This window comes from Vitis riparia, chromosome 1 (assembly GCF_004353265.1).
Source record: "Vitis riparia cultivar Riparia Gloire de Montpellier isolate 1030 chromosome 1, EGFV_Vit.rip_1.0, whole genome shotgun sequence".
Classification (NCBI taxonomy): domain Eukaryota; kingdom Viridiplantae; phylum Streptophyta; class Magnoliopsida; order Vitales; family Vitaceae; genus Vitis; species Vitis riparia.
Window position 1 is genome coordinate 19,643,136 of NC_048431.1, and position 10,677 is coordinate 19,653,812.

Consider the following 10,677-nt stretch of genomic DNA (forward strand, 5'->3'; position numbering starts at 1 on the left):
ATGAGTACTTGCTTTCTCCTCCTGTTTTAGTGCTTCCTATCTTGGGACGTCCACTTCTTTTGTATTTGTAAGTTTCAAACATGGCCTTGGGATGTATGCTAGCTCAACATGATGACTCAGGGAAGGAGCGAGCTATTTACTATCTGAGTAAGAGGATGCTGGAGTATGAGATGAGATATGTTATGATTGAGTGCCTCTGCTTAGCTTTAGTTTGGGCCACCAGGAGATTGAGGCATTACATGACTGAGTATTCAGTGCGCTTGATTTCTCGATGAGATCCATTGAGACATTTGTTTGACAGACCTGCATTGACTGGTAGATTGGTGAGATGACTCGTACTTTTGACAGAGTTTGATATTCAGTATGTTTCTCAGAAGTCTATTAAGGGAAGCATTGTCGTTGATCACTTAGCCTCATTACTGATATATGAGGGTAGACCAGTTGATGATGATTTTCCAAATGAGAAGTTCATTTCTATGACTAGCTTATCAGGTTGGCACATGTACTTCGATGGTGCAGCCAACTTCTCAAGGTTTGGGATAAGCGTTTTGTTGATATCCCCATAGGGTGATCATATTCCGAGGTCAGTTCGTTTGGCGTTTTCATATCAACATCCTGCCACAAACAACATAGTTGAGTATGAAGCTTGTATTCTTAGTCTGAAGACTACATTGGAGCTTGGCATTAGACAAATGGAGGTATTCAATGACTCCAATTTGGTACTTAGACAAATTTAGGGTGATTAGAGAACTAGAGATGTAAAGCTTAGGTTGTATCATGCTTATTTAGAGTTATTGGTCGGGAGATTTGATGACTTGAGATATACTCATCTACCTAGAGTGAAAAATCAGTTTGCTGATGCCTTAGCTGCCTTAGCTTCTTCTGCGGACTTTCCGATTCGTGTGGTTATACATCCATTGTTGATTGAGTTGAGGTTTGCCCTTGCTTACTATTGTCTGATTTGAGAAACAGAGGTCTAGGATGATTTATTTTGGCATCATGAAATTTATCAGCTTCTTAGATCTAACACATACCCAAAGGCAGCCACAGTAAAGGATCGAAAGGCACTAAGGTAGTTGGCCACTAGATTTGTGATTTGTGGAGAGACTCTATATAGACGATCAACTGATGGTATGCTTTTATTATGTTTAAATCGAGCCTCTGCAAATCGAGTGATGAGTGAGGTTCATGCAGGAGTTTGTTGTCTACACATGGGAGGACACATGCTAGCCTATAAGATTATGAGGACAGGTTACTTCTGGTTAACTATGAAGACAGATTGTTGTCAGTTTGTTCAGAGATGCCCAGAGTGCCAGATTCATGGTGAGCTCATGCATGCACCGCCATCAGAGTTACACGCTTTGACCTCACCATGGTCGTTTTCAGTATGAGGTATTGATATTATTGGGAAGATTTCATCGAAATCTTCCAGTGGTCATGAGTTTATCCTAGTTGCCATAGATTATTTCACCAAGTGGGTGGAAGCTGCATCATATGCGAGGTTAGCATCTGCTAGAGTTGCCAATTTCATCAGGTCACACATCATTTGTCGTTATGGGGTGCCACATGAGTTGATTTCAAATAGAGGGGTACACTTTCGAGTTGAAATAAACATTTTGTTGCAGAATATGGCATCCTACATCATAGATCTTCTACATACAGGCCACAAACTAATGGGGCAATAGAGGCCGCAAATAAGAATATTAAGAAGATTTTGAGGAAGATGGTTGAAACCTCTTGAGATTGGTCAAAGAAACTCCATTTTGTGTTGTGGGCATATCATACCTCTTTTTGCATCTCTACAGGAGCTACACCTTACTCTTTAGTGTATGGTATGGAGGCTGTTTTGCCAGTTGAGACAGATATGGGTTCATTGAGAGTAGCTCTTGAGCAGTAGATTTTTGAGACAGAGTGGGCTCAGGCTCAATTTTATCAGCTTAACCTTTTATATGAGAGGAGATTGAGAGCAGCGGATCATGTTCGGGCCTATCAGAGAAAGATGGCTGGTGCTTTCAGGAAACGGGTTAAGCCTAGACCATTCCAGAAAGGGGATTGGGTTTTGAGGATTCTCAGAGGCTTAGTTGGAAACCCTAGATGGAAGTTTAGACCAAGTTGGAGTGGCCTTATGTTATTCGAGAATTGACTCCAAAAGGGGCTACATGGTTGACTGACTTAGATGGAAACTAGTTTTCAGAGCCTACCAATGTGGATCAGCTGAAGAAGTATTACGTTTGAGATTATGGTCGCAGGATGGGTGACCATCATTTCGGTTAGCCTTACATCTTACCACCTTTATTGATATATTAGACCGTTGCTAGCCAATTGAGCCTCATGTGGTATAACCTCTTCTTTTCTATAGCTCTGCTCATCATTTCTACACCTGGGTTGGGGCCCTTTGATGTATAGTTATGCTTTGCTAGGAAAGTCTCATGAGCTTTGGACTTATAGGCTTATCTTTCTTATCCTTGCTATTATCACCTCACCACCCTATCTATTACGTTTCATTATTTTCACATTTTCATCTCAATCCTGGATTTTGTCATTGGTTATTACATTTCATATTTATTTCACTTGGAATGATGATTCTTCACATACTGATGCATAGATGGCAGTCATATCACTCCCTTCATCCTATCATTTGACATTGATTCGGATATTTTAGTTTGTGAGGTTGTCTCATGAGATGGGGTTCATGTATTCATCAGTGATTTGAGAGAGTTTATTCGTTTATTGTAGTTTCTCACTGGAGTATGATTTATTGATGACCAGGGTATGCACATACAAAAAAAAAAAAAAAAAAACGCAGTGATATTTTTGTACTTGATATCCCACTCCATTGAGCATGTGTTGCTATTTGAGCGTTGTTTATTGGGTTTATGATTGAGGGTTTGTGTGAGTTTTCCATGAGGACGTTTTTGCTCCTTGAGCCACTTTCATTATGCAGTTGGAGAAATGAAAGTTTTTTGTGAGAGTCTTGAGTTTTGTGAGATCCTTGTCCCTTGGATCAGAGTTGTTGTACTTTATAAGTATGAGAGTTGAGTAACCTTTTCACTAAGATCTCTGAATCAGTGTTTTCTTTACTACTCCATTATAGGTGATATGACTTACCTTTATTGTATTGATATGCGTTGTTCATCATTCCTTTTTTTTACCTTATCATTGCTTTCATTTGATTTCTCACTATTTCTTTCCTACTATTCACTCCTTTTTTTTCGTCCCATTCCAAAACCTATACACCTTCCTGATTCGACACTTTTCTTCATGATCCACTGATGGCTTGACCGTTGACTTATTTTAAGTTCCATGGCTCATGGGATTTTTCTATGCATTACGTTATACACGAGGGTATGGATTTGATCATTAGGTATTTGAGCCTAGTTTCCCTTCATTTCTTTCACTCTATTTCCTTGGCCTATGTTACGTCCCGTGTCTTAAGACCACCCTGAGGCCATGAGATCAGACGTTATCTTTGATAGCTTTCACTTGGACGGGCTTATGTAGATTGGTTGAAGTATAGTCATTATTATGTTTTCTCTTATGGGAAATACTTTTGGAAGCATTTGGTTTCTCTCTTCTGCTTGCTGTATCAATATTTGATGGATTTTTTGAGTTTGGAAACAATCCATTGATGATATCGGATTCATCCTTTTGTTGTGCATCAGATATCTATACTAGGGCATATTTCCCCTTTGCTCTGAGATCCTTAGTTGTGGTTGGGTTGTGTGGCTATCCTTGATCTTGATTATTAAGATGTTTGATTGATGTTAACAGATGGTTGATTGACGTTGACAGATGTTTGGTTGGCGATGTCATATTCTTCGTTGTGTACTAGATATCCATACTGGGGCATATTCCCTCTCTCATCGATGAGGTTTGATTAGGTAGTAGTACGAGGATGGATGATAGGAGTTGGTTATTTACCTCGTGACTTTGACATCGGATCTTGTACTGGGGCATATTTCTCTTATTTTCTTTAAGTATTCTTGGGATTGAGGCGGTATCCAACTTGATTTTAGATTGAGGATCAGTATGGGACTTCCGATAATTTATGATATCAGGACCTTCCTACATGATCTTGTTGAGATAGAGATGGATCGCATCATGTTTCACCCGAGGAGCATTGATGGGTCCTTCAGTCAGGTGTTTATGTGATAGTTTGTTTCTGTCATATCTACATTGCAGATCAGGTTATCCAGATGAGCAGTGTCTTATGTACTTTGAAATTTGTTTTTAGATGAGTTGCGATGTACAGACTTCGAGATTCAGTCTATGAAAATTTTCAATATATCATTTCTCATGACCCAGAGTCGTTATTTATTTATTTATTTATTACCCAGAGTCATTTCTTTTCCATTTAGAGCCCAAAGCTCATGACCTAGAGTCGTTTTTCTCATTTATGACCCGGAGTAATTTCTTTTCCATTTAGAGCCCACAGCTCATGACCCAGAGTTGCTTTTCTCATGTATGACCTAGAGTCATTTCTTTTCCATTTAAAGCCTAGAGCTCACGACCCAGAGTCACTTTTCTCATTTATGACCCAGAGTCATTTTTTTTTTCCTTTAAGAGCCTAAAGCTCACGACCTAGAGTCGTTTTTCTCATTTATGACCCAGAGTCATTTCTTTTCCATTTAGAGTCCAGAGCTCATGACCTAGAGTCGTTTTTCTCATTTATGAACCAGAGTCATTTCTTTTCCATTTAGAGCCCTGAGCTCACGAGCCAGAGTCGTTTTTCTTATTTATGACCTAGAGTCATTTCTTTTCCATTTAGAGCCCAAAGCTCATGACCTAGAGTTGTTTTTCCCATTTATGACCCAAAGTCATTTCTTTTCCATTTAGAGCCCAGAGCTCACAACCTAGAGTTGTTTTTCTCATTTATAACTCAGAGTAATTTCTTTTTCATTTAGAGCCCGGAGCTCACGACCCAGAATCTTTTTTTCTCATTTATGACCCAGAGTCATTTCTTTTCCATTTAGAGCCCAGATCTCACGACCTAGAGTCATTTTTCTCATTTATGACCCATAGTCATTTCTTTTCCATTTAGAGCCCAAAGCTCATGACCTAGAGTTGTTTTTTCTCATTTATGACCTAGACTCATTCTTTTTCATTTAGAGTCCTGAGCTCACAACCTAGAGTCGTTTTTCTCGTTTATGGCCCAGAGTCATTCTTTCCACGTAGAGCCTTGAGCTCATGACATAGAGTTGTTCAATTTTTATGATTGCGACCCCATGTTCCAAGCTTACTCTCGTCATGTGCTAGGACAAAATCTCTAGTCCTTTTTTTTTTAGTTCTTCGGTATAATTCACTTCATTCCACTCATTATTCGTATTTTTACTCATATTCCCTACACTCGTGATCTCTACCGAAGAGGGGCATATTTGTAGACCCTCCATTTTGTCTTCCTAGCACATGTCCTATTAGAGATTTGTTTGGTACTTTACAACAATTCTTTGGTGGCCCATTACTACTCATGTAGCCTATATTTTCTAAACAACCGTTGGAGACTTTGGTTAAGGGATTTATCTAACTCCATCGTGACTCTTGGTAACCCTAATTTAGACCTAGGTCCACTTAGGCACCCTAGGCCCATTTAGGTACACTTGACCCATTAGGCACCACCTTAGGCCCACTTAGGCACCCTAGGCCCATTTAGGTATACCTTGGCCCATCTAAGCACACTTAGCCCACATAAGCACATCTAACCCATCTTAGCCACACTTAGTCCACCTCAGCTGACATGAACCCACCTAGGTCACCTTTTAAGTAATTTTTGCATAGGTTGCATGGCATGCATGATTGCATGGCTCACATTTTTGCATGGCTTGCGCGTCATTTTATTTATTTATTTATGATTATTTACTTATTTATGATTTTTATAATTTTTATTTATTTTTATTTATTTTTATTTATTTATTTTATTCTATCATTTTCTAAAATACCTCTTTTATTCATTTATTGAATCTAATAATTTTGTGCTTTTGTAAGGAAATTTATCAATGAAAAGGAAAGAGTGGCCGATTGAATCTTACCGTTAAAGACTCTTCTCATGCTTGGAAAAATACCATACAATATTTAGCCCGTGCTTAGAGATTTAATTCAATTACAAAAGGGGCTACAAGAGAGAGAGTAAGACTTGCCAAAGGGAAGAAAATTTGAAGAAAGAGAAGACCATTTTTTTTTTTAAAGAAAATTCAATATGAACATGGAATGAACGGGGTTGCATTTATGAGGAAGATTCAATATGAAATAAAGGGGGTCCACTTATGTGGAAGATTGAATACGAATTTGGAATGAATGGGATTACGTTTATGAGGAAAATTCATAGGAATTGGAATGAATGGAGTTGCATCTATGAGGAAAATTCAACATGCATATGGACGAAATAGGGCTACATTTAAGAAGGAAAATTCAACATGAGTATGGAAGGATGGAGGTGGTGTCTAAGGGAATAATTCAAGAGGCACTTCCAAAAGGAAGGAAGAGAAGAAGGGTGTAGGGACAGGTGGAGGATATTAGAGGGCAAGACCATTCTGCAGAGGAGGATTGAAGGAGAGAAGAAAAAAAAAAAGATGCGATTGCATCCGCACCATTGAGGGATCGACTAGACCATTGAGAAAATTGGAAGAGGAAGGAGCCGCATTGGGAATAGAAAGGAAAATTTTGAGCACATGAAAGGGGTGCGGATTCAACCGTGCATGATCCAGTTTGCTTTGGAGCATGCACAACCAGCTGGTTTTGGCTTACCAAATCATCCACACGGTTGCCACTTTGAGAAGGAAACGGTCCATGCACCATTAGAGCCTTCACGGGGGGGCACTTCTTGGGCACCATCTCCATCTCTGTAAAGAGAACACACCACTCTTTTGAAGCAAGATTTAGCAAGCATCTCCACATAAGGAAAATCACTCACACAGCTGCCACTTTGGGAAGCATACAACCCACACGCCTATCCGGTTGGGCAGCCACACACCGTTACACACTACAACCTGGAGCATGCATATCCAGCTTGTTTTGGCCCACCACATCATCCACATGGCTGCCACTTTGAGAAGTAGGCAGTCCACGTATCATTAGAGCCTTCACAGGGGGCACTTCTGGGCACCATCTCCATCTCTGTAAAGGGAACGTACCACTCATTTGAAGTAAGATTGAGCAAACATCTCCACGTAAGGAAAATTACTCACACAACTGCCACTTTTGGAAGCATACAACCCACACACCTATTCGGCTGGGTAGCTACACACCATTACACGTTGCAACCTGGAGCATGCATAGCCAGCCTGTTTTGGCTCACCACATCATCCACACAACTACCACTTTGAGAAGGAAGCAATCCACACACCATTAGAGCCTTCACGGGGGGCACTTCTAGGGACCATTTCCATCTCTGTAAAGAGAACGCACCACTCCTTTGAAGTAAGATTCAGCAAGCATCTCCACGTAACGACAATTACTCACACGATTGCCACTTTGGGAAACATACAACCCACACACCTATCCGGCTGGGCAGCCATGCACCATTACATGATGCAACCTGGAGCATGCATAGCCAATCAGTTTTGGCTCACCACATCATCCACACGACTGCCTCTTTTCAGAAGGAAGCAGTTCACGCACCATTAGAGCCTTCACAGGGGGCACTTCTGGGCACCATCTCCATCTCTATAAAGAGAACACACCACTCATTTGAAGCAAGATTCAACAAGCATCTCCACGTAAGGAAAATCACTCACACGATCGCCACTTTGGGAAGTATACAACCCACACACCTATCAGGCTGGGCAAGTTATTCTTCTTTTATATTTTTTAATTAGTCAACACAATTAATAATACCATGTGTTAAAGATTCTCTTGGAATTTATTGTAGTACATTTGTAAGTCATCATTAAATTTGAGTTATATTTTATTTATTTATGTGCTATATCTATTTATCCAATTACAAATAAAATTGATTCTATAGGTTAGAGATTTAGTTTTAAAAATCTGTTTTGGTTAGTTTTTAATTTGAATTTAGGTTTAAGTGCTCTTATAAAATTTTAATTCGTTAAAATAATTGATCATATGTGTTAAGGATTTGAATTTATATTTGCCCTAATTAGTGTTTAATTCATTTTAAGCTTAGATTTCATTAAGTTTATTTAGAAAATTGATTCCATGAATTCATATTTTGTTTTTAGTTATGTTTATTTATTTATGTGTTATCTATTTATCCAATTATAAATAAAATTGATTCTATAGGTTAGAGATTTAGTTTTAAAAATCTTTTTTGGTTAGTTTTTAATTTAACTTTAGGTTTAAGCTCTTATAAAATTTTAGTTCATTAAAATAATTGATCATATGTGTTAAGGATTTGATTTTAAAATAACTTTAGTTCATTAAAAATCTTATGTTTTGTTGTTTTCAAATTATTATTTTTTATTTTAAAATAAAATACTTTTTCTCAAAAGATCCATTTGAAAATCTTTTTTTTTTTTTTTTTTTTTTTTAAAAAGTTCATTTAGAGTCCTTAGAGTCAAAATCTCATTTTCTTAAATAATATGTAACCATGTTTTGATCGGTTCGCATCTTTCTCAGTTTTCAATAAAAACTATGGTTTTGAGTAAGACATGAATCCAAGGTTGTGGTCCCAAATAAATGGGATAATTCTAGGCTAGATTCGTGTGTATAAATTGGGGAATTTGTGAAACCCCCACATAAGAAAATCTTTCCAAAACTCATCTTTGCTACTTGTTGTAATCATATCTATCCATCTTGTTTTAGGAATTGTATACAAGATGTATGTGATAATTGATTATTTTGTATACTTCGATCATTTTGCTATGCTAATTAGATAACAAGCATGCTAGGATTTCTTTATTTTATTATTTATTATCTAACACCTCATGTCATGCGAAAACACGTTATAAATTGCCTATGCTATCCAAGTACGCCCTCTATCACCCATTTTCTAAATTCTGTGAATATGCTTGTTACTGTGGACTACGCCTACATTTGATTGTGCTTAGGTGTCTTGATATTTGTTTCATTGTTCAATTATTTATGATAAAGTGCATGCTGGATGATATACTATTTAAACTAACCATTGATGTCTTGTCATATACTATTTATGATAAAGCGCATGCTAAATCTTCTTTATGATTGTGATTGGGTTTCCTTCAACTTAGTCAATCAATTAATTACCCCATTATCTTCAACTTAGTTAGTAGAGACCTTTTTAGGGCTTAGAGGGGTGCTACCTCTTTGAGGTACCTTCCTAATAGGTAACTTGATCCTCGAACCTAGACTCAGATTTTTCAAAGACACGCTTTTCCAAAATTATGGAGTCATTTCTTTATGGTTTTTCTTTCTTACTTTATTTTCGCTGTTAAAATAAAATAAAATAAGTAGCGACTCCAACTTTTTCAAAACTAATTTTTCACTAATAAAAAAATGAGTCTCGCCATTGAGAGGGAACGCACATGAAAAATGTAGGTCCACATTTCCATAGTATTTTCCAAGAACCAAACATAACCTAAGTGATTTTTTTTTTTTTTTTGAGATTTGATCATGATCTTACACATTGTGAAGAAGTAAAAAATGGTGATAACAAATTTATTAAAAATAAGTATAATTTTTAAACTTTTAAAATTCTAGATAAACAAAAATTTGTTTTTCTTAATAAGTTATAAGGACAAGACCATTTATATGCACAATTGCTTTACCACTTGTGGTGTGCAATATAATAAAAGGTTGTTTTTATTTATTCCTTGTAGAAAACAAAGCCTTTAGTCTTTGTAAAAATTGGATAATCATGTTAAGTATGCGAATTATTAAAAATAAGATAAATTTTATAATTTTAAAATTTCAATCAATGAAAGTTTACTTCTTTGTTTGTCAAAATATGAAGCTATTCAAAATTGGGTATGCAAAAAAATCAAACCAAACTAAATCAATCAATTATTAAATTTTTTTTACCAATTTCAACTTTCTAAATATAAACTAAACCGATCTATAATTTTTTTATTTAAAAAATTGTTAAGTAAACCAAAAGGGTCTTCAAACTATTTACAACTAATATATGAACATGAAACAATTTTAAATAAATACAATAACCAAGATCTTAAGAAAACATGAAAAATAGGGAATAATCTTTAAATTCAGTGAATGTAGTAGTATCTTTTGATAGTCAACAAGAAATACATGAATTTTGTAAAAGTACGCTTAGAGGAACAATACTACAAGTATGTGTTTATAAATTCAATTACGTTATATTTTTTAGGAACAACTACTTATAGGATGCAAATGAACTTGAAATACATCTCTTAAATTAGAACAACTAAAATTTTGTGACATATATTGTATAAAAGAATATAAACCAAAATTTAGGAAATATGCAATTCTTGCTTGAGTAGATAGACCGCCCAAATACATATTAAAGATAAAAGAACCTAGATTGAGATTATGGAATGAATTCTTAACATCAAAACTAAAAAACTCTCATTTTATAGGAGCTACAATAGAATTTGTAAAAAAATTATTAGAAAGGGAATGTAAAAGTATATGAGAAAAAAGCCAAATAAAGAAACAAGACATAAACTAATAACTTTGTAATAAATTACAAATAGGAGAAAACTTAGATATAAGATGAAATACAATAAATTTGTGAGAAGAAAATAAAAAACTTACCATAAAAAATGACTT